A 25,202-nucleotide genomic window follows, 5' to 3' on the forward strand; every position below is an offset into this window, starting at 1 on the left:
TGAGACGATCATGGCCCTCAAGGAGCTTCCAGTCCGGTGGGAAAGGCTTAAGGTTGTCAATATCAGGTCTGAGGTCCGGCCCCGTGGCCAAGTGGTTAAGTTCGCGCGCTCCGCTTCGGCGGCCCAGGGTTTCACCTGTTTGGATCCTGGGTGCGGACTTAGCACTGCTCATCAGGCCATGCTGAGGCGGCATCCCACATGCCACAACTAGAAGGACCCACAACGAAAGTATGCAACTATGTACTGGGGGGCTTTGGGGAGAAGGAAAAATAAAAAATAAATTTAAAAATCTTAAAAAAAAAAAAAAAAAGTCAGGTCTGTGCAAAACAGCCCCCTAGGGCCTCTGCCGCAGACTCATGGTTGCAGGGCGGGAGCAACTCTGAGCCTTAGATGGCCTGTCTTCTCCAGGGCCATCAGGCATGTGAAAGATAGAGAGTTCCAGAGACTTCCAGGGAGGTCCACACAGCGGGCAAGAAAGGCTTCACATGGAGAAGGTAATGCTTGTACAGCATCTCACAGGGTGAATCACAGTTTATCAAGAATCCGAGGGCAGAAAGAGCACTGTCGTCAGCGAGGGGAGCTGGGTGAGGTATGGGTTATTTGCAGGACATCAAGGAATCTGGAGGGGCTGGACTATATGCAGGGTAGGGGAAGGGCTGTGCCTGGAGATGAGCCTGGGAGGGAAAGCTGGGGTCAGATTGTGAACTGCTTTCAAGGCAGTGCTGCGAGTTCATAGTTTATTCCAAGGGCTCCAGGGAGCCATTGCATGTTCTTGAGCAGGAGAGTGCTATGGCTAGATGTGTATTTCAGAGAAACAACTGAGGGCAGGTGGAGAGTTTGGCCTGGAGGCAGGAAGGCCAGATCTGTGGTTATTGCAGAGCTGAGAGTGGCCTGAATCAGGATAGTTGCTATGGGAGGAGACAGGATGGGACCCGAAGCCATCCAGATTAAAGAGTTCCTTTCCCAGCCTTCTTTGGAGCTGGCTATGGCCTTACGACTGAGTTCTGACCAATCCCTGCCCCTTAGGCTTCTTAGGCTTCTGGGTGTAAGTGGAAGTGTTGGGTTTGACTTCTGGGAAGTCTCCTTAAAAAGAGGAGCATGTCCTACTTCTTTGTCTGCCAAGCTTTTACGTAGAACTCCAATGTGATGATAGGAGCTCTTGCAGTCATCTTGGACCATGAAGATGAGTTAGAAAGAAACTGGATCTCTGAAAACTTTACAGGGCTGCCATACCAGCTGTGGCCTGCTTACATCCAGAATTATTTTATAGGAGGGGAAAATAAACTTCTATCTTGTTTAAATCACCATTATTTTGAAGTTTTCTGTTAACATACGTGCTGCTCCTCATTTTGCCGTATAAAGGTGAGAAAATGAGTTCCACAGTTCTATATGAGCTTCATAGAAAAAAAGGCTGCATTCTTCCATGGCTTGTCCTGGGGAGTGAGTCATGTCACCGTTTCCTGAGAAGAATTGCAGCTCTCCCAACCCCTCTCAGTTTGAAGCAGGAATGGAGAGGCCACTGTTAAGGATACAGATGTTGTGGCCCAGCTGGGCTGGACTTGCCTCCCCAGCCGCATCCCTCCCTCCCCAGTTCTCATCTTCCCCCAGAGAACACAGGAAGGAAACTTTGTTGGGGGCAAGGGGTGCAGAGGGGAGCCAGATTAGTTCCTCTTATGGTTGGATTCCCAGGGGTGGAGGAGACAGAAAGTCTAGTGGAGGCTTCAGCAGACAGACAGTGGACCTCCAGCTGGACCCTGGGGCCCAAGGCTCTTCTTTGAGTCAGAGAACACTTGGCTGCTTGTCCAAAGATCCTCCTCTGCCTCCAGCTCCCCTGTTCTCAGAGAAGAACAGGGGCTTCTGGTGGATAGCCCAGGAGGCCCTAAGGGGCAGGATGGGCTCCTGCCTTGGGTTTAAAGGGGTGGGGTGGGAGGGGGTGAGGCGGGAGTAGAGGTGGAGTCGGGTCTGGAGGCTGACACCTGCAATTTCACTCTCTAACTTTCCAGCTCTAGCTTTAGGTGAGGAAAGCTTTGGGGGAAGGGGTCCAATTCTCCCAGATTACAAATCAAGTGCTCCAGATAGCATCATCTACCTTGAATCACTTCCATATCTTTCTTCCAGGAACCTGCAGGAGTTTCCCGAAATCCACGCTTACTGAGCACTTACTGAGTGTCAGGTCTCGTGTGTACATGTGTTTGATCTCGCTTCATCCTCACAACAGCCCTCAGAGTTGGCATCGGCCCCATTTTATCCGTGAGAATGGTGAGGCACAGACAGGTTAAGTAATTTGCCTCAGGTCACCCAGCCAGTAAGTGGCCAAGCTGGAACTTGAACACTAGTCACGTGGCTCCAAAGACCAGGTTTTTTGTGCTGGACATCCCTGGGGAGGCCCAGTGGCGGGGGAGGCCTGTGCCTGAAGTTGCAGAGGGCAGTTTCCAGGTCCTCCCAAACCTAGCCCAGGTTGTGAGGGAGGGGTCCAGTCCTTGGCATCCTCCCTTCCAGCCCTCCTGCCTCTCACCCCATCTTATCACCCCCTCTTGTCTTCCTACCTCATCTTCACTTGTTGTCTGCACCCAAAAGGTTTTGAGTGACACTGGATTTGTGATTCAACCAATAAGAATATTAATAATCCCTTATGGAGATTTATTGATGTCAAACTCCTTTCACATACTCAGTGTGCTGAAAACACCCCTGAGGCAGTCAAATGAGGAGATGGAGATTCAAAGACACTCGGGACTTGTCCAGGGCCACACCGCTGGCCAACATGGGGCTTGAGAACAGAGCTCAGTTTCCAGGCTCCTGGTTGGTATTTGGATATGGCAAATAGGATATGCCATCACGTGGAGCCTGACCTCTGACCTCAGGTCTCTGAGCACTTTTTGGATGACATTTGTCCTGCTCCAGGCCCTGTGCTGGGGGAGATTCTAAGGCCTAAGCCACACTCTCAGCCCCTGAGATGCTCAAAACACGGCAGAACAAGGAAGAAAAGCTGAGGAGTCACCCCAAGACCAAGAGCTGGTGTAAGCAGCGATGGGTGGGGGTTCCCAGGAGAGCCAATCGGAGGGATCACTCCTTCCAGGGGTGTCTGCATTTTTCCAGGGACCAAAACTCTTCCATAACCCTGTGTCACATTCATGGTGTGCACCATATCCAAATACCACTGATGCTATTATTTATTTGTTTAGATTGAATTTTTTTTCGTTTTACTCAAAAAAATTTGTAAAGGAAATTTTATATCACTACTTTAAATAGAAAGGTAACTGTGAAGATCAATTAAATTATAGCTGAATGTTGCTGGTGAAGACTCTGCGCCTGAGGGCTGCTCTCTTTTTCTAAAAAAGGACACGCGTTAGGAGCAAGTGTTAATGAGGTGTTAGAGACACATTAGCCCCTGACTGAGGCTTTTTCCTTGACTCATTACAAGGATGGAAAGAGGATAGAGAAGGGGGACAATTTTCTCACTCCATAATTCAATGTTATTAAAGGCTAACTAAAATCATCTCGAATGTGCCCCAGATCATCTCAATGCTGTCCATTCTTTGAGAACCAGTGGCACAGAAAAACGAACATTCGAGTGCCCAGGGTCAAGGTTGGTGCAATGTTCGGGGAGCAGACCCTCCAGCGGCAAGCCCCACAGGGCATTATGGATAACTCATGTCATCTTCTCTCTGCAAAAGAAGAGGATAGGTAGGCTTCTCAGCTTTTATATATCCTTTTACAACTTGCAGAGACTTTGTTAAGCATTTGAAGTTCTCAGATCCCTGGGTAGATTTCCTCTCTATTACAGTGGAGAAAGCTCAGGTAGAGATGGTTGCAGGGCCTCCCAAGACCATCCAGCAGGTTACCCAACGAAATACTGAGCAAACACTTGCTGGCCCTCTCTAGAGCCACCCCGTCTTCAGGTGGGAGAACGGAGCACCCACTTTGTGCGGGAAGCCTATCCCCCAGGGAAGCAGTCCCACACCCTCGGAAGTTGATCCTGGAAGAAGAGCTTCTGGAGCAGTCATCTTGGGAGTCTGACCTCTGCCCTTGAAGCTGGACTCACCAGCCTTTGGGGGTCTCTCTCTTCCTCATTCCCATGGCTCCCACCCTGTTGGTCTCAGTGGTTACTCAGGGGAAGGAAAGACTAAGGGGACACAAACACCAAGAAAACAGGAATGCGTCACTGTCCAGAGCCCGAGACATCTGCCCTCCAGTGTCAGGGGCCTGGGGACCTCAGTTCCTGGCCTGCGCCTGCCTCCACATGGACAGCTGACCTGCTAGCCACCACTGGGGAGTTCCTCCTACACTTTGCAGCCTCTTCATGCTCCAGGTTCAAAGCACCTGGTTCCTGGGCCTCTGCCTAGCCAGGCCTTTCCAGCTCAGGGCTGGCTCTTGTGCCAAGGGACACACTTTTCATAACAGGTCTCAGCAATGTTTCTCCTTCCATTGAGACCCACCTCTCACCTTCAGAGTGTGGCATGGCAGTATGAACACACTTTGTTTTAATTAGACAATATATATCCATTGTAGAAAATACAAATTAGCAGAAAGAATAAGATTAAAAATCACTCAACCTCATCACCCAGAGAAAACTCTTATGAATATTTTGTTGTCTGTTCTCTGGATTTTTTTCCATGCATGCCCATCTTTTTTTCTCTATTGCTTTGGTAATGCTTTTTCATATCAGTAGTGAAAACTCTATGGCTTTGACCCTCAAAGTGTGGTCTGGGGACCAGCAACTCAGTATCCCTTGGGAGATTATGAGAAATGAAGAATTTCAGGTGTCACTCCAGACCTGTTGAATCAAAATCTTCATTTTAACAAGCCCCCCGGGGGAATTCCTGCGCAGTAAGGTTTGAGACTGTGGCTATTTGGCATCATTTTTAATATTGTACTCCCAGGGAATACTTACCACCTTGTGGCTAAATTTTTCTTCTCAAATCCACCTATAGTTGGGCATTTAGGTTATAGCTAATATTTTCTCTGTTAACAAGGCTACAATGAACATCTTTATACGTATTTGTTGCCTGTATCCCTTAAATTCCTAGAAATAGAATTTCTAGGTCAAGGGCTTCTGATGTTTATCGTCAAGTTGCTCTACAGAAAGGCTGTTCCAGTTTACACTCCTCCCTGCAATGTCCAGGAACCGTGAGATCCCTACACTCTGGCATCCTTGGTATTATCATTCGGTTACATCTTTGCCATCAGATCTGTGACAGTGTGTCTCAGGGTTGGCTCTGCATACATTTCCTTGGTTACTGGCCAGTTAAGCTGCACATTTCTCCATGTGAGTATCAGCCATTTGCATTTCTTCTGGCTGTGTGTCTACTGGGGTCTTTTGTATCCAAAGCCCCCCAGGATGAGAGTGAGAGATGTTGCTAATGAGGGCTGCAGGTGGCTTGGCCCAGTGCAAGTGGAGAGTTCTGCACAGAGTGAACACAGACAAGTGGACATGCCTGCTTGCACGCTCATGTCGGCTCTCTGTGGGTCCCAGCCTCATGCTGTGTCCAGACCCTAGAGCAAGTGCCCAGCCAAGCCTCTGCCTTCTGGCCTGGTGAGGACTGGGTGCTGGCTGCCACCCAGGATGGTGTTCTTAGGCCTGGCTGGACACCCCATGGTCCTCCAGGCAGACAAGCAGACCAGCCAGGTGTGCTGCGGGGAGCTGGCAGTGAGGACAATTCAGGGAAGTGACCCTGCCCAGTTGCAGAGCTCCTATCCCAGCAAGCATTGTGAGCCGCCCACTGGCCACTGTTGCTGAAGCTGCTGACCACGGCAGCAGGAAGCAGCACTTACTCAGCCCCGGCTGCACGTGGCTGTTTGCTGCCTCCCTCCGCCCAGGCTTCCTCCAGGCATAGCCTGCCCAGCTAGCAGCTGGAGGAAGTCGTGTGTGGGGAGGAAACAGGCAGGACCACCCCCCACATCCCCTGCAAGCCTGCACCTGTGCTCTGCCGGCCCTGCCACCTGTTGCCTGACTGGGCATGAGGCCTGACCGGGCGGGCCTCTGCAGCAGAGTGAGGCATGGGGCTGGGACATGGGGTGGGTCCTTGCCCCGGGGCAGGGAAATGTGGAGTGGGACCCCGCACTGACATTTACCGAATGCGCCTCTCCCTCTCCACAGCCACTGGGATGTATGTATTATTATCTCCCTCTGACAAACAAGGAAATCAAAGCTCAGAAAATAGGAGCAATAATAGCTTAACCCAGAGATTGCTTATTAGGCACCAGGAAGTCTGCTGAACACTTTGCAAGTGTTAACTTATTCAAGTCTCACAAGAATAGCGGGTACGAGAGTAGACCCATTTTCGGCGAGGAAACTGAGGCATGGAGAGGTGAAGGCACTTGCTCTAGGTCACACAGCCTGTCAGAGGCAGATCTAAGTGTCTTGACTCCGAAGTTCAGACCCTTAATCCCGTCTCCCCACCCGCTGCCCACCAGGTGACCCTTCCAGAGCCCCGGACCTGGCTGAGAGCAGCAGTGGGGAAGTTGGAAGGGGCCAGTCCACTGCCCTCATTGGATTGCCTCAGCACTGGCCACCCGTCCCCCGGGGAAGCACCCAAGCTGTCCCTCGTGTGGCACCATTCAGGGGGAGTCACCTGACCCTGGGCCTTTGTCTTGTCATTCTCTCCTGTGTCTCCTTCCCCCTGAGCAGGTGTCCATGGGGACTGTCTCTCAGATGCTGTGTCCTCCGGCTGTCTCTATCCTGCTCTGTGATGCCCTGACTCTGGGTTTCTCTGGCTCTTCTCTCTGGTAGGCAGAAGGAGCAGAGGGGGAATTTACATGAAATGTAGCAAACGCGTTGTGGCACCCAGTTGCCATGGGCAGCAGAAAAGTGTCTCCCAGCTGGTTGCTGAATGGGTAGAGGATAAAGCAGAGGGGAAGGGAGGGAGGAGCCTGTTCAGGGGTTAGGGGGCCAGCAGGGCTGATGTCTGGAGCATGGGAAGAGACTGTTCCCCAGAACTAGGGAGGGTGCAGTGGCCCTGGGCCCTCACGTACCTCCTTTCACCTTCCACAGTGGCGGTGGTGGCCCCAGGCTGCCCCAAGCGCTGTGCAGCTGTTGCTGCTGATGCAAGCTGCTGGCTGTGGGAGGCTGGGAGGGCCAGGAAGAAGGAGGGAGTTGTTCTCAGAGTGAGGGTCTCTGCGTAAGTCTGTTGACAAGCTTTCAAGTCCGCAAGATGGGACTCTGGGTTCACAACAAGATTCACTCTGTCCCAAGTGGTGCTCCAGGCTGGCCTCCAGGCCTTTGGCGATCAGGGTGGAGTCCAACCGCAGCTGTCATGGCAACCTGCATCTCTTCAGGACTGCACGGAAAGGCCTAGAGCCTGCAGCCCAGGGGACCAGGGGCTCAGAAGACGGAGCAATGGGCAAGTAAGTGCATGGATGTGCCAGGGGGAACCCTGCAGGGTAGGGCCCATAAAGGGGCCCGACGTTGGCCCAGCTGCTTCCTTCTAGTCCTTGCCTCTTCCCAGCAGTGTCTCCTGGGTCTGGCCTCACTAAGATGTGCTTCTGCCAAGCTGGCTGGCCTCCAGGTGGATTTGGGACAGACAGCTGGGATGTGGTGTTTCCCGCTCTGTAGAGACGGAGGCTGGAGATGGGGCCATAGTGGGGCTGGAGCCAAGAGTGCTGGGCCCCTCGGCTATGGATCTCAGCAGGATGGTGGGGTCACGGGTGGGTGAAGACTGGCCAGAATGTATTTAGTGAGGTTTCCCAGGGAGGGGATATGTCAAAGGATCAGGACCAGGTGGTCCCCATACCTCCACCCATTTTTTACCCAGGTGCCGGTGAGACCTGAGTGGGTCCCTCTGGAAGGCCAGCCAGCTGGTCATGAGGCCCCCTCCTGTGTCCTCACCCCATGGCTCTCACTCATTCAGAATAGTTCCTCTCCCTGCCAGGGTCAGGCAGCCTGCTGCAGGGTAGCAACAGGCACTGTTCACTCACCTCTTTTTCTTTTTTTTAAAGATTGGCACCTGAGCTAACATCTGTTGCCAATCTTCTTTTTATTTTTTCTTTCTACCCCAAAGCCCCCCAGTACATAGTTGTATATTCTAGTTGTGGGTCCTTCTGGTTGTGCTATGTGGGATGCCACCTCAGCATGGCTTGATGAGTGGTGCTAGGTCTATGCCTGGGATCTGAACCAGGGAAACTCCAGGCTGCTGAAGGGGAGCATGTGAACTTAACCACTCAGCCACGGGGCCGGCCCCTCACTCGCCTCTTTTTGAATCTCCTGGTGGACTTGGTCATAGCTGCCTGGACTCCTGATTCTGGCAAGGATGCCATGTTCAGCTCAAGACAACCTGTGCTTGGCTTTACAGGGCACACACGAATAATAACACAGCCCTTCCCCGATCCCTAGCTGCCAGGTTCAGCTTTGGTCCTTCTTCCTGTCCTTCCTTGTCTGGAACACTCCTATCCATCCCTTGAGGCCCAGGTCAGATATGAAGCTGTTCCTGCTCCTCCCCACCCATTCCAGGCAGAATCACTCATTTCCCCACTCTGTGTCCCCTTAGCACTGAGTGAATGAAGCTTCCCAAAGAGCCATTCTGAACTTGACACTCTCCTGCTCAAACATTTTCCATGGCTCCCCATTGCAAAAAAGCCTTTTGCACTTTTTGGCTTCCTTATCCCCTAGGCTGTACCAGAGGACCCTCCACTCCCATCAAATTGTCCCCCAGCCTTCCCCCAAACTTGGCCTGAACCTCCCCCTCTGTACTCTCTTGCTCAGGCCAAGGCCTCTTCCTGGAACACACACCACCATGCTCACCTATTGAAATCCTACCCACTCTGCAAGGCCTGCCAACTCCTGGTACCCTGGGAGGCTGATGGCTTCTGAAAAGGCATAAGAGAAACCTCCCTTGGGGGCCCAGGGTTCCTCTTCCATCCCCTCCCCTTTAGGGCTTTTGAACAACTCCCATGATATATTTCATAATTTGAACCAAGCAGCAGCTGACAGCCTCCCATTAATGTCCTATGTGAGTGCACATGAAGTGTGTCACTGTGTGTGGATGGATATACGCATATGGTCATGGGAAGATATAAGCAAGCATATGCACGGGGAGCTATGCATGTGTTTGGAAATGTGTAGGAATGAATGTGCCTTTGCACGTGTGAAAGTGTGTGTGTGCACATGTGTGCGCATGTGGGCCTATGCGGATGAACCTGTGCCTCTCGGCCAATACATGTGTGCACATGTGTACCTGTGTGGGTGTTTGTGTGTGTTGAAGGTGTGTGCTCATATATGCGGGTGAATCTCTATGTGCACCCGGGTGGACGTGTCCTGGTGCACTTCCTTCCATCCAAGCTGGGGGTACTAGGGAAGGTCAAGGCTAGTCAGTTTGCCTTCCATGCACCCCCAATCTCCAGGGGTGTGAGGAGGGGCTGCACATTGCATCCCGACTTTTGACAGAGATAAATGAAGCACTCCTGTGAGGTTTCCAGGCCGTGGTGATGAGCAGCTGTGAGTGGCAGGGGTCTGGCCCAATGGTGACCTGGCCCCTGGCCTCCAGCCCTCAGCACCCCGTCTCCTACTGAGATGGCAACCAGACTAGGAGGGCTAGGGAGGGGTCCAACAAGAGATAATGATTCTGTCCTGGTCCCCAGGCAACAGGAGCCCTCCCTGGGCCTGTGCAGAGCTGCATATGTTGGGCCCTGGCACTGGGGATGGCAATGGGAACAGAGTCCCCGGGGGAAGCCAGGTCTGTGGTCCTCTTTCCTCTTCAGAGTAAACTTTGGAGGAACAAAGCAAGAGGTTAACACTGAAGGAGGGTCCACTCATGTGAACCCGCTTTAGATGGAACAAGGAGTTAGAGGTTTAAAGTGCAACAAGGAGGCTTAGGCTAGACTCGTTTACAAAGGCCACAAAATCTGTGTCTGCAAAGACCTCAACCGTGGGATCCATATCCACCCACAGGGCTGGAGGAGGGTGTCCGAGGCAGGAGACTCCTGGATGTCCTTTAGAAGTCCCCCCACACACTGTTCTGGTTCTGTCTCATGGCCTCTGCAGCTCTGAGGGGCCCAGAGGGGACTCTGAGGAGAGGATTAGCTGGGCCACTTCCGTGCGCTGCTCCCAAGATCCTTCTCGGCACTCCTCCCTCTAGAACCTTCTTATCCTCCATTTCCTGCTGCCCTCCCCTCACTTCCAAGTGGCTGCCCCAGCCTTGCCCCCAAAGTGCAAGTCACTCCCTCTCTGCTGCTCCAGAATTTGGGAAAGAAGCCACAAATTCTCCCAGCAGACCACCCCCAAGGGTCCAGCCCAGTCCTGCCTGGTCCCTGGAGCACAGCCCTGGACTTCCCACCCACAGGAGAGGTGCTTAGAGGCCCATACCCGAGGGGTGCCTCAGGAGGGCAGGGAGAGGGCAGGCTTCGGTTGGCAGGATCCCTCACCAGGGTGGTCCTGAGGGTGCTGAGGCCAACTGAACATGAGAATGTGCCCCGGGACACCACATCCATGCTAGTGTCCTCCTTCTCTGAGGAGGTTTGGGGCCCCTGCCTTACCTTTCCTGGTGGCTTTCTCTTGCTCTCCAGGGAGTGGCCATGCGCGAGACCATGCAGAGATGTTTGGGGAGGGCGTGGAGGGAGGGTGGGTGCCCCCCAACGCCCTGGACTCCCCTCCTCCTCCTGGAGCTCCTGTGCCCTCCTTGGGAGGTCTGACCCAGGCAAGCCCAGAGACAAGGGAAGGAGGTCGTTAATCACCATTATTTATTATTTCTTATGTAATGGGTGTTATGAAACATGGGACCTTGTACCAGGCATGACCGGGAATATGCCAAAGACAGTCCCTACCAGTAAGAACTTCCCATGGGATGACCAGGTAGGCCAGAAGCCATCAGGCAACTTGCAGACCAGTCTGGAAGGAGGGGTGTAGGCCTGACTGGGCTCTTGTTGGAGGTGAGTCTGTCTGCTGTGACTGCTCACTGCCTCTGAGAGCCCAGAGATAGGAAGGGGGCTGGGTTTGGGGGCCCCCTACACCACAGCAGGCCCAGATCATCTCTGGCTCCAGGGTGGCCTGGGTCACAGCTGGAGCTGTCACAATATTGACCCAGAAGGAGATAACATCCAAAAGGCTTGGAGTCCCAGTCGGACAAGTAAGAGGACGTCGCTGGAAAAGATCCCTGGCCCCTAGGGGGATCAAACTAAATGGGGCTTTAATAGGTCTCTTCCAGCTCAGGTTTCATGGGTAATTGGAAGCAGGTTCTGAGCTGAGCAGAGTGGGCTGGCCCTAATGGCCTGCTGGGGACTGAGGTGGGACAGGGCATGCTGCCTCCATGCCACCCCACACGTCCCACTGTGGCCTCACTGGGGGCTTCCGGACTCCCTTTATTCTGCTTCCGAAGTGCTGCTGGCTTAACCCCTTCAGAGGAAGAACCCGCAGTAAGAAGGTGGATGGAGATTTGAGTCAGAGCTAGCTTACAGGGGAAAAGAGAAGCCCGTCCTGAGCCAGACACGCGCTAGGCCTTCATTCATTCATTCATTCATTCAAGAAATCTACATTAACATTTAAAGCTGGCAACAACCCTTTAAAATAGAACCCTTACATTTTTTTAATTACAAAAGAGTACATACTTGTTGAAATAAAATTCAAGCAACATCAAGGTACATTAAGTAAAATATAAAAATTCTCCTCTCCCACACCCACTGCTCTGTCCCTCCCTCACGACTCCCATACTCCAGGGATAACCTCTGCCTATCGCTTATCAGATGTCCTTCCAGATCATCTGCAATGCATCCTGTACCACATCCTGCTGTTTTCATTCAACAATGCATCACCAATACCCTTCCAAGGCAGTAAGTAGAGTGTGGATAGTCCTCACTCCCACTTTAAAGATGAGAAAACTGAGGTTCAGAAAGGTTTAATGCTGTCCTAGGCTGCACAGCCAGGCCTTGTTCTCACCCTGCCACAGCTTCCAGCCTCTTCCTGCAGAGGATAGATAGGATGGAGCCCAGAGGCTGGAAAACTGCTGAGGGAGGGTTGGGATGGAGTGGAGTGGAGAACGAGAAGGAAGCAGCTGGCTAGGGAGGGGGTTCAGGGCTGCTTGGAGCGCAGCGGCGCCACTCCTCCAGCATCCCTCAGGAGCCCGCTGTACTCATGCACAGGGGCCTGGGGCCCTGGAGGCCTTGACTGGGCAGGCTGGTCAGCTGGCAGCGGAAGAGTTTTCAAAGCAAACCTGGCGAGAGGGAAGGAAGGATTGCATTTCAGCCCCAAATATGCCTGGGACACGTACATTTCTCCACTGGCTGGCCCCTCCCTAGGCCTAAAGGGGCATTTCTAGCCTCACACCATTGGGTGCAGGCCACTGCCCCTGCCTGCTAATGCCTGCCAGATGGGCCTGTGTTCTCCCTCTAGGGCTACGGTCCTACATTCCCCTGTGGCCTCCAGCCACCTGGCCTCCAGCGACATGTCCATCTGCTGAGGGCGGGCATTCCTTACTGCAGTTGAGACCCTGAGAGGCCAGGACCAGCTCCTACATCAGGGAAGGGACTGAGGGGACAGGGAGGTGGGGGGCCAGCCCAGCCTGTGCCTCAGCCTGAAGTATAAACAAGACAGGCTCTGAAAAGGTCGTGACCCAGAGGCCTCCACTCCAGCCACCCAGCCTTCCTCCTCCTGCCTGGGACCTCCAAGGGGAAGCTGAGAGAACACAGGATGGTCAGGGAAGAAAATATCCATGTTCCTACTAGGCAGACATATGCATTCTCAGCCAGGCACACGCACGCACATGCACACTCATGCACACACCCACTGATGCAGAAAGGGAGAACACGGCCTAGGCATGGCACAGCTGCCCATCAGAGATGGCTTAAGGGATGCCGCCAGTAGAGCAGAGGAATGGACCAGGTGGCCTTTGGGGAGCTCTCCATTCCTAAGTCTGTCTGGAAAAATGCTCCCACAAGGACCACCCAGACCTGGGATGGAATCACAGAGATTCTCCCACAAGGTACTCAGGTCATTTGGGGAAGAGGACACTGATCCACTCACTTTGCCAATATCCTTGGCAAACCTACTCTGTGTCAGGCACCATGCTGGGCCCGGGAGCACACAGGGCATCTGCAAGGCTCCACTTGTACCAGGCCCCGCTGGGCATATGGGGAAGAGAGTCCCTACCAGCAAGAGAGGAGCCGATTCCTCCCCACCGGCGGGGGTGGGCGGGGTGGGGGGGCGCTGCTGAGCAATCACTGAGGGGCTGCAGAGTGGTCTTCAGCCAAGCCGAGGCCATACCTAGGATGAAGACCCTCCAGCCCCGCCCCAGCTAGTGCCCAGCTTACAACAAGCCTGGGACGGCCCATGTCTCCTCCCTGCCCACACCCCACCCTACCCCCACAGTTCTGGCCCTGGCTGGGGCCCCAGAAAGGAAATCACTAAGGAGGATTGAGTGTCAATTCACAAACTAATCCGATCAGCGCAAACAGCTACAGCACAGGCTGTTCCCGCGCCGCAGCCCCCTCCCCTGCTCTGTAGACCCTGGCGGCTGCTGGCGGGCAGGCCTGGCCCCTGCCTGGCTGCGAGGCCAATTACAGCGGCCTTAATCACCACAGTGGCGGCGGCGCGGCGTGAACAACTGTCTGCCCATCAGTCTCCTTCCCGGGGCGACGTGGAGGGGATGAGCCCTTGCAGCTCTCCTCAAAGGAGCAGGAGCGTGAAACTGGATCCCAACAACAACCCGGTGGCCGCCGTCCAGGGGAACGCCTGGCTCCTCTCGCTGCCTGCTGGTCTTCTGTGTGTTTGCCGGGCTCCTGCTGCACTGGGGTGGAGGGCCCACAAAGACAGGCCTGGGGACTGCGCATCCCCTGAGCACTAACGCCATTGCCATTGCTCCCTCCTAGCCGCCATTGCTTCCGACAGCTGAGCTGGGGAGGCGGGCGCTCCCTGCCAGTCAGAGCAAATTAGGTGCCCGGACGTTGAGGTCTGCTTGGCATTTCCTGTGTTGGCTTTGGCTGGTGAGGCCAGGCCAGTGGGCTGCCCTCTTGACCCAAACTGAGTCGAACAGGCACGTCCTGGACTCTGGAGCCCATTGACTTCTGCTCTCTGCCCCACAGGGAATCCTGTTCCGGAAAAAAGCTCACCCCTCCCCGCCTGGGTTCCCACTGAGCTGCCTTCCCTTGCCTTGTAGGGTGCTCTGACGCCTGAGGCCTGGCCAGCCCCCAACCTGGCTCATCTCAATGCATGTTCCTCAGGCTCAGGAATGGAGCCCACGGAATTTGCAGGCCTCTGAGCATCCCAGTGCCTCCTGGATGTGGTAAAGCCCCTTGGCCTGCAGACCCCCGGGGCTGGGGTTCAGTGGGGGGCTCTGAGCTCCTCTGATCTTTGGCTCCCATCTGTCTGTGGAATAATTTCCTCACCCAAAGCCCTGTCCTTTGCCTGGACCCCAAGGAGCCAGGAGCTGCTCTGGGCGGCAGCACCTGGGTCCCAGCTCGAGACCATGCAGGAGCTCCCATAAGGACCAGCTTCACGTGCAGGCTTTAGCATTTCCAGCTCCTGTTCCTCAGCCCATGTTTTCTTTGGCTTTGGGTCTTTGAGACACCAGATTGTCTAAAACAAGATGATACTCGTCTACTCATGATACTCATTTTCCCAAAGAGCAGAGTCTGCAACACAATCAGGCTCTTTGTGTGCAGTGCGGTCCCCAGCCACCCCTTCCCCAGATGCCCCATCCCCGCCCCAGCCAGGTCGCCTTGGGGCATGGAGCACTCCTCATTCCCAGTGGCCAGGGGTCTCTGGCCTAAGATATGGCAAAGCTGGGCAGAGAGGGCAGAGCTAAATCCCACCCCATAGACCATCACTGGTCCACACTTCTTTCCTCTCTCCTCCCCAGCCTCGGGGGCCAGCAGAGCCTGTGAGAAGCAGCAGGAAATGGGAATTCTCTAGAGCACAAGCCCTAGAGTTAGAGATTCCTGAGTATGAATCCAGCTCTACTGCACACCAGCTGTGTGCCTGGAACAAGTACCAACTGGCTGTGAAACTCAGTCGCCCTGTCAGTAAAATGGGGACAACAAGGGTTCTGTAGCATATGGTTTGTGAGAGGGGTCAACGAGCCTAGCCTATAGTAATCCCTCAATAAATGGCTACCATTTACACATCTATCCCTCTGCATGGAGTTGGCTGAGCAGCCACTAAGGGGTCTGTAGAATGATCCCGGGCCAAGTTTAGGCCACACATAGGATGGAGACTCTGCACCCCTACCCCATGGTTGCTTCCTTGCCCCTAGGCTGGCTCCACACTGCTGTCTCCCTGAGGAGGCTGCAGGCCCGGGCTGGCTCTCTCCCGAGCCCCTCTGCCCCAAGGCCATCAAGAACTCGCCACCCTAACTGGACAGGTCAGCCCGCCAGGGCAGAGCGGTCTCAGGGGGCACGAAGATGATTGGGTACCCAAAGTCCCTGCCTGTGCAGGTCTCCGCCTCTCTCCAGGGAAAGAGAAGGCACAGCACAAGCTCCCCAGCTTCCCGGGCCAGGCACACAGTGCTAGGAGTTTGCTGAATGTGTGATGAAGGGACAGGCTCTGGACTTCCTGCACTGCTCGTGGGAGGAGCAATAGGCATAATTTTTCTGGAAAGCTTTGGGTGATAGCTATCAAGAAGACGAGGAGTGTTTATCACTTTGATGCACAATTCCACTTCTGGTACCATCCCCTGGGAAATAATGTGAAATGTCAGAAGTCGGGCAGGGCTGCAGGAGGGCCCATAAAAATTTCTACAAAGATGTTCTTCTTAGCGTCGTTTGTAATAGCAAGAATCAACAAAACAGAGAAGACGCCTCAGTATCCATGGCAGGAGACTGGTTAAGTACATTATGCTATATCCATCCCCACAGGGAAGTAAAGAGGAAGCACTGAAAATTATGTTTAGGAAAAAATTTTAATGACACATCAACATCTGAGTAAAAAAATCAGGATATCTAACTGCTGACAGAGTATAATCTTAATTATGTGAAAAAATAGTTTATGAATGGGTAAACAAAATGTGATGTATACAATGGAATATTATTCAGCCTTAAAAAGGAATGAATTCTGACACACACTACAACATGGATGAACCTTAAGGACGTTATCCTAAGTGAAATAAGCCAGACAGAAAAGGACAAATACTGTATGATTCCACTTATGTGAGGTATGTAGAGTCATCAAATTCATAGAGACAGAAAGCAGCATGGTGGTTGCCAGGGGAGAAGGGGGAGTTAGAGTTCATGGATAGAGTGTCAATTTGGGAAGATGAAAAGTTCTGGAGATGGTGATGGTTGCATAACAACGTGAATGTACTTAACACCACTGAACTATACAGTTAAAAGTAGTTAAAATAGGGGGCCGGCCCCGTGGCCGAGTGGTTAAGTTCGCGCACTCCGCTTCAGCAGCCCAGGGTTTCACCGGTTTGGATCCTGGGCACGGACATGACACCACTCATCCGGCCATACAGAGGCGGCATCCCACATGTCACAACTAGAAGGACCCACAGCTAAAATGTACAACTATGTAGTGGGGGGATTTGGGGAGAAAAAGCAATTAAAAAAAAAAGATTTAAAAAAATAGTTAAAATGGTAAATTTTTTATTATGGATATTTTGCCACAATAAAAAAAGGTCATAGGGAAATACATCAAAATGTTCATAATAAATATTTTTTAGTAAAGGGATTATGGCTGATCTTTATTTCTTTTAGTTTCCAACATCTTGCCCCTAGAAAATGAGCTTTTTTGTTTTGTTTGTTGTTTGTTTTAAGGAAGTTTACTCCAGCATCTCCCAGATGTGCACAGGGGTGGGGGAGGGGGGAGAGGCGGGGTCCAGCTGCAGCTGGAATTGAGGGGAGAAGCACTGCTTGCTGGGGAGCGGTGGCTCCGAGAAGGCTTGGGGTCTCCCCTAAGCTCTCCCCCCGTTATTCACCCGCCTCTCCCTCTGCCTGGCCTGTATGTTCCGGCCTGGCCCAGGAGCCTCTCCCCAGGAACAGCACTGTCCCCAGCCTGAAGGGGCTGCCCCAGCCCTAGTGGGAATGCGGGCTCGGGGCTTTCTCAGACGGTCAGTACCCACGACGCCTTCCCGCTGCTGCTCCGCCCCAGCCCAGCTGCAAAAACAACAGCCCATACCCAAAGCCCTGTTATTGCAGCCTGGACTGTGCAGAGGAAGGAGTGGGGCTGGGGCCTGGCAGCCACAAACAGACCGAGGGGCAGGGGCACACTCGGGAGTGGGAGAGTCCTCTCCTGTTCCCCTGGGGAAACTTGGCTCTGAGGAGGTGGGGAAGGGGCTTGTGGAGGCCTGGGGGACTGAGGGCCAACTCTGCCAGTGGCCTCCCTGGCTCCCTGGGGACCGCAGGGGGTGGGGGCGGAGGTGGGAAGGAAGTCAAGCCACTTGGGAACCCGCTGAGCCAAGCCGTGGGCAGGAGGCGGCACCACCGTGGCTCCTGGGCGGGCCAGGGCCAAGGCTTTCCCACGGGGTATGACTGGCCACTGCGCTCTGCAGAGCCGTCCACCCCAGGCTCCGGCCTGTGAGGCCCCGGAGGAGTCCCTGCGGTCTTCCCTTCAGGGTGTAGGGGATGGCGGGTGGGACTCAGAGCCCAGAGGGCTCTCCCTGTCTGCCCCCCAGCACCCTCAGCTTTGTGCTGGGCATCCTAGCAAGGCCAGGGCACAGCTCTCAGAGGCCTGCCACTCAGCTTTCTCAGCATCAGCTCCAGTCTCATCCACTGGCTCCTTACTCATGTGACAGGGTAGGGACACAGGGCTCATATCACCAAGATCCTGAAAGTCTCAGAGACTGGTGGAAGCCTGGCCCGTTTGACCCCTAAAGGCCATTTCACCCACTCTAACATGAAGGGGTGGCTGCTGCGTAATTAGGAGGCACTGTGGAGGTCTCTGGAGACAGATGAACCTGGGTTAGAGCCTAAGCTCTTCTCTACCAGCTCACCTCTGAGCCCCGGCTCCCTCCACTATGAAAAGAAGGTAACGTTTCCTGCGTAGTCTTGTAAGGTTTATATATAAAGTGCCAAAATATACACAAGAATATTTATAGCTTACATTCACCCACCTCCCAAAAAGACTGGAAACAACTCAAATATCCGTTGAAGGAAAACGAATACATAAATCGTGATATAGTCACAACGTAGGTGCTTAATAAGTGGAAGACACTGCGACTCATCACCCAAGCCCCAAGAAATTAAATTGGGAAGAAGTTTCCAATCTCAATTCTCAGTTCAGCCCCCCACCTGCCACATTCTGTAGAGAGCATGCGGGGAGCATGCGTGAGTAGTCCCTGTGCCTTTTTGTTTTCTACTCTGGTCAGGAACCAGTTAATCAAAGTCCCCTCTGAAGTTAGACAGTGACTGTCTGTTGTTAAGGATGTTCCTGGCCACAGGCATTAAACCAGGGACAGAAACTATTCCAGGGAAGGAGGGCAGCCCGATGGGAGAGGGTGAGCCTCAGGCTGGTGGGAGCCACCAGCAGCTTCTGTTTGCAGGTTAGTCACCCAGTGTCACTTACGCACCAAGGGTGGCAGCAAGCTGCTCTGACCCAGGGCCCGAGCTTCCTGATGGCTGCAGCATCATGCAAGGTCTGCTGCTGTTCTGAAACACTCTCAGGTGGTTACAATAACTCATTCATTCTTGAAAGAGAGGAGTTAGAGAAATAAAAGCTGGTGTTAGTTGTCTCTGGATTACCTGGTCTTCAAAATTACAACTAGATCCTTATTAAATACATTAAAATCACCTTTTATGAAGATTTTATTATTTTTTTTAAAGAAATTTTTTTTTAAAGATTTTATTTTTTTCCTTTTTCTCCCCAAAGCCCCCTGGTACATAGTTGTATGTTCTTAGTTGTGCGTCCTTCTAATTGTGGCATGTGGGATGCCGCCTCAGCGTGGCTTGATGAGCAGTGCCATGTCCGTGCCCAGGATTCGAACCGACGAGACACTGGGCCGCCTGCAGCAGAGCGCGCGAACTTAACCACTCGGCCACAGGGCCAGCCCCTGAAGATTTTAAAAAACTTCTCTTGATATGTAGTGGGTATCCAGACCTACTGCTTTAAAGATCAATAGTAGTACAACGTCTCTAAATCTTTGAGATATGAAATGTCACTGTTATCAGCATCTCCACTGACACACAAGATCACCCAGCTTGGGAGAGGCAGACCTAAGATCTGAACTGAGATCATATGACTTCCAATCCCAAGCTTTTAAACAGTTCAACGTTCAACTACACTGCTACCATAGCTAAGAGGATAAGTGGCTACTGGGCCTTGGTCTTCGCTTTTTTTTTTTTTTCCAAATCAGAGACTATTTGTTTTTGTTTACCTAGGTGCTTGGTACATTCCCACTTAGGATGAACCTATCAGTTGTGGAAAAACTGATCTGTTGACTGGAACCAGCTCACTTCGTAGGGCTGTTTAAAGACCAAAAGAGATATGGAATATAAAAGCCTTTAACTAAAAGGCAAAATCCTCTACAGTGTAAGGGATGGTGCCGTTTATTATTATGGGCTGTTTTCCAACACGCAACATGACACTTGGTATAAAGGTGCTCAATAAATATTGTTACATGTCAAATATGTTGATCTATGAAGAGCAATTGTTAATACGCAGTCCTAACAATGATAGGGTAGTGTTTTTTTCTAATCACATGCCCGGATCCCACTACCTGTGTCTGTCATTAGAATTTCTGTTCAAATTCCTAGCAATTGACTGTGTTTAAGTGACAGGAAATCTCAAGAACAGAGCCAGATCCCACAAAAATACAAACCCACATTTAGAACAAGCTTAGCTTCTAGTCAAGCAGGCAGAAGAGTGGCTCTACCTTTAGGCCTGGCTAGATCTAAGGGTCTACATCAGCTCAGTTGCTCTTTCTCTCTCACTCTAAGATCTTGCTCTGCTTGCTTCTGCTTCTCCTGGAGCAGCTGCCTGACTTGCTCCTGCAGACAAGCTTTCTCCATGAGGCAGGAAAGCTGGCCACTGATAGTCCCAAGCTGACCTCCTTATGATCTAAAGGAGAGAACATGATCTAAAGGAGAAAAGCCTGCTTCCTTCAAGGGTCCATATAGCAAATCACAGGGAAGGACTGAATGGCTTTGCACAACCAATCAGTGGAGAAGTGGGGCGACTGACCAGACCTGAGTGGTGTGCTTGTGGCTAGGGGCCACTTGAGGCACCAGGAGACCCTGGGACTGACAGTTCCACCCAAATGACATGGGATGAGGAGGAGCAGTTCCCAAAGGAAAGCGGGTGTAGGGCAGACAAAAACAACAGGTGTCCACCACAATAGCACTTGTTCTCAGGTTGCGTAGAGACATGACTTATCCATGAAAACAATCAGAGAAGGATAAAAACAGTAGCGCATTCACATGCCGCAGCGTTGAGTCAAAGTCCTTCAGGAAAAGGAAGTGATCTGATGGCCTAAGGAGATTCTTTAGAACAGGAGGAGAAAGACGCAAATATTTTAGTCAGCCTCCCTCCGCCCAGTTGAGGATTATCATCATAATCACCTTATTCCCCAAATTAAGTTTGGAAACTGTGATTTGACAATCATGCAGACAATTAGTCAGAATGTTTGAAATTGGGACACTTTGGAAAAATCTGGAAGATTTGGTCAAAATAATCATACTCCTGGTTAAGAGAATGGGCCTGATGAAGGATTTCTTACTTTTCTTCTCTGTCTTAAATAACTTTTCTTTCTGATTATAAGTGGGATGTGTTTATCGTAGAAATTTTAGAAAATACAGAACAGTTCAAAAACGAAAATAAAAATCACTCTTGTACTTGTTAGGAATGGGGGCGATTGCAAGAGACAGAAACTCAAAGATCACAGTGGCCTAAACAAGACTGCAGTTTATTTTGCTCACAGCTACATGAAATCCAGAAGCCCAGGTTGGTGCGGGCGTCTGCTCCACAGAGCCCTCAGGTGCCCCGGCTTCTTCCAGCTCACGACTCTGCCATCCCTGCCGTGTGGCCTGCATCCTCGACATCTCAGCTGCCAGAGCAGAAAGGCAGCAAGAAAGAGCAAGGGATAAAGAGGCCAAGGATCCATGCCAGCTCTCTCCTAGGGAAGGTTCTCAGAAGCAGCAACACTTTCACACGATCCCCTTGTAAGAATGTGGTCACATGGCCACATCTACCTGCTGGGGAGCCTGGGGAATGCAGGCTTTACTCTAGGTGGCTATTTGCCCTGATAAAACTCTATCACTAGAGAAGAATGGCTTTTGAGGCAATGAGCGGTCTCTGATAAATCAGTAATCATACTTTCCAGAGACAGACACTGTTAACATCTTGGTACATGTCATTGAAACACACACATATCCACACACCCACCCCAAACCTATATAGATAGAGAGATAGTAGATAGATTAGATAAACAGACAGATGGTATATATATACACGTATTTATGTATAGGTTTGTGCGTATGTGTAAGTATGTGTGTGCGTGTGTGTATACATATATTTTATATATAAAATACATATGAATAACATACATTTTTTAATGAAATTGAGATTCCCACCAAATATACTCGTTTCATATCCTGATTTTTTGAAAAATTGCAGACTTTAAAGAAAGTCTCTTTTATTATCTATTTTAGCACTGAGTTATTTAACAGTTATAGCTAAGAGTAATGTAATGTGGCTGTACTGTAATTTCCAAACCAACTTCCTAATTTTGAATATTTCTGACTTTTGTGTAATAAATAATATCGTGGAAAATATTATGGACAAATCTTTGTGCCTATTTCTGATTATTTCCTTAGGATAAATTTCTAGCCATGGGCATGCTAGTTTAAAGGGTATGAATGAACATTCTTACAGTCTTTTGCTATGTTTTTCCAAATTGTCCTTCTGAAAGGTGTTTCAATTTACAATCCCACAGCAATATATGAGAATTGGGCCAAGTTCCTAAATATACTAATATTGCAACACTAATTACAGTCAAATAGTTGGTATCCTGAACATATAAATAGATCTCAAATAAACTAGAAAAAGATAAATACCCAATATCCAGATGCTTTGGGCTGCAAGTGACAGAAAACCCCATTTGAAATTATATAAAGAGAGAAATTTATCACTTCATATAAGAAGAAGTCTACAGGTAGGGCAACTTCTGGAGTTGCTGATTTCACACAACGACTTTAATAAAAGACACCACAATACATAGACTGAGAGGCTTGGAAGCAAGACTGTTGGGTTTTTATCCCAGCTCTTCCACTTGCTGGGTGTGTGAAACTGAGCAAGTTACTTATCCTATTTATGCCTCAGGTTCCTCTTTTGAAAATGGTTATATTAATAGTATCTATCTCATAGGATTGGTGTAAGGATGAAAAAAGTTAACACATGTAAAATATCCAGTATGTGTTGATATTACCAAAAGCCTAGGTTCTTTCTGTTTTTCTTTTCTGTCACCCTCAGCATGTTAACTTTATCCTCAGTCTTGAGGCCGCATGGTCACAACATAGCTGCAGTAACTCCAGGCATCATATCCAAGAAGACCAGAGGTAGAAGAAACTAAGTAGTCTTCTGGTTTTTTCTTAAGAACAGGGAAACCTTTCCAGGAAGTCCTAAATAGATCTCCCCCATATGCCACTGGCTAGAAAATAGGTTACCCTACACCAATCTATAAAAAAAGGAGAATAGAATTACTATGATTGGCTTAGACCAATCAGGATTTATCCATAAGCTAAAACCACTTCCCCTATGAGTAAAAACCAAACAAAATCAGTGATTTTTAACAAGGAAGAAGAAAGAAATGGATATTAGGTGCACAACCAGAGTGCCTGCCATATATGACATTAGCAAAATGGGCAAATCACATGCAACGGCAATTCATAAGAGACAAAAAGCAAATGGTAAAGAAACATGAAAAAACGTTCATCTTGGTTAATGAATACAGAAATGCAAATTAAACAGTTTTTGTATTTTCTCTACCAATTTGCCAATGATGAAAAAAATGATAATCATCTACAATAGCAACAAATATATAAGGTGCCTAGGAATAAATCTTACACAAGATGTGCAAGACCTATATAAAGAAAATTACAAAATTATACTGGATGACATTAAAGAAGACCTAAATAAATGGACATATATACCATGTTCATGGACAGGAAGACTCAGTACCTTAAAGATGTCAATTCTCAAACTGATTTAAAGATTTAAAGCACTTTCAATCAAAATCTCAATAGTTTTTTTTTTTGAGGAATAGACAAGTTATTTCCAAAATATATATGAAAGAGATAAGGCCCAAAACTAGTCAAGATCCTCTTAAAGAAAGGAATATGGCAAAGGGGATTTTTATTATCTGATAGCAAGACTATGTTTTTATTAATAAGACAATAGTAATTAAGAATATGTGATGTTGGTTCAGGGATAGGCAATTTAGCAATGGAACAAAATAGAGGGCCCCCAAACAGACTCACACATTACAGTAACTTGAAATAATTACAGTGGTAGCATTGAAAATCACTGGAGAAAGAATGGAAAAAGAAAATAGAATTGAATTCCCATCTCTCACCCTCCATAGAAAGTAATTCAAAATTATGTGTAGAGACAAAATTGTAAATTATTTAGAAGAAAATACAAGAAATTATCTTTATGACTTTAGGGAAAGATTTTTTAAAAATAAAATACAAGAGGCATTAACTATAAAAGACAAAGTTGATAAATTTGACCATGTTAAAACAAAGAACTCTGTTCAAAGACATCTTAAAGTGAATACAAAGACAAGCCATTATCTGAGAGAAGATATTTATAACACAAATGACTGAAAAAGATTAGTATTCAGAATATATAAGGAACTCCTAAAAATCTATTAGAAAAAGATTTTTTTTTAAAGCCAAAAGTAGGCAAAAGACACAAATAGATATTTCACAAAGGAGAAAAAACACATGGCCAGTAACCATGTGAGAAAAATGAACAACCTCAATAGTAATCAGGAAAACAAATTAAGATGACAATGAGATATCCTTTTATATCCACCTGATTCCTCCAAAATAAAACAGGTGATGACACCAAGTGCTGGTAAGGATGTAGATCAGCTGGAACTCTAAGTTCCGCTGGAAGGAGGACACATCAATTTTACCACTTTGGAAGACTAGCACTGTTTGTAACGTTAAATACTCACATAGCCCATGACTCAGTTGTTTCACTTGTAGGTGTGCCAAAGTATACACAAGAATATTTATAGCTTACATTCACCCACCTCCCCAAAAGACTGGAAACAACTCAAATATCCGTTGAAGGAAAATAAATACATAAATTGTGATATAGTCACATGATGGAATACTATGCAGCAATGCAAACGAGATAACCACAGATACATGGTAGCAACATGGGAAAATTTCAGGAACGTCATATTGAGTGGAAAAAGCAAGTTGTAGAAAATGACATTATAATACCCCTTGTAAAAAACTCAAAAACAAGCAAAGCTCAACAACATGCTTTTTAGGGATTGTAAATATATAATCAATTATTTTTTTATAAAGCAAAGAAATATCAATCAAAATTTAGATTAGTGATTATCCTTGGGTGTGGGAAAGGCAGGGAAATAGGGTAGGAGAATTGTACACACATCAGTGTGACGGTATCAGCAGTATTTTAGTTTTTTAAAAAAATATATCACATTTTGGGGCTGGCCCCGTGGCCGAGTGGTTAAGTTCGCGCGCTCTGCTGCAGGCGGCCCAGTGTTTCGTTGGTTCGAATCCTGGGCGCAGACATGGCACTGCTCATCAAACCACGCTGAGGCAGCGTCCCACATGCCACAACTAGAAGGATCCACAACTAAAATATGCAACTATGTACTGGGGGGCTTTGGGGGAAAAAAGGAAAAATTAAAATCTTTAAAAAAAAAATCACATTTTTTTAATTGTGGTAAAACGCACATGACATAAAATTTACCATATTAACTCTTTTTAAGTCTGCAGTTCAGTGGCATTAAGTACATTTACATTGTTGTGTAATGTAAATGTACATCCATTATCCACCATTCATCTTTAGAACTCTTTTCATCTTGTAAAACCAACTCTGTGCCCACTGAACAATAACTTTCCCCTCCCTCCAGCCCCTGACAACCACCATACTACCGCCTGTGTCTATGCATTTGAGAATTTTAGTTTTTAAGTTGAGAGATGGGTTCGTGGGTGTTCATTTTGTTGTCATGCTTCATAACTTGTGTATATATATGTTATACACACGCACATATACATATTCTTTTGGATGTATAAAATAGTATGTACCTTATTTTTTTAATGGCTTGATATCTGGAAAAATAAAGAATGACAATATCCAAAATTGG

At 49.3% G+C, this 25,202-nt stretch overlaps 1 long non-coding RNA gene across 3 annotated transcripts; it reads right to left on the minus strand.

Annotated features, from left to right (window-relative positions):
• Positions 1-2,619: 2,619 nt before the first annotated feature.
• LOC139079232 (uncharacterized) lies at positions 2,620-10,673 on the minus strand. 3 transcript variants are annotated; one of them, XR_011532647.1, is made up of 4 exons: positions 10,468-10,673; positions 6,973-7,320; positions 6,578-6,723; positions 2,620-3,665 (listed from the first exon to the last, which is right to left on the minus strand). It is a non-coding gene; the product is annotated as an uncharacterized lncRNA (long non-coding RNA). The 3 variants fall into 3 exon arrangements; XR_011532648.1 differs by having other exon boundaries at positions 6,973-7,298; positions 10,468-10,669; XR_011532649.1 differs by having other exon boundaries at positions 6,573-6,723; positions 10,468-10,642.
• Positions 10,674-25,202: the final 14,529 nt, after the last annotated feature.

Source organism: Equus przewalskii, chromosome 25 (genome assembly GCF_037783145.1).
Source record: "Equus przewalskii isolate Varuska chromosome 25, EquPr2, whole genome shotgun sequence".
Taxonomy (NCBI): domain Eukaryota; kingdom Metazoa; phylum Chordata; class Mammalia; order Perissodactyla; family Equidae; genus Equus; species Equus przewalskii.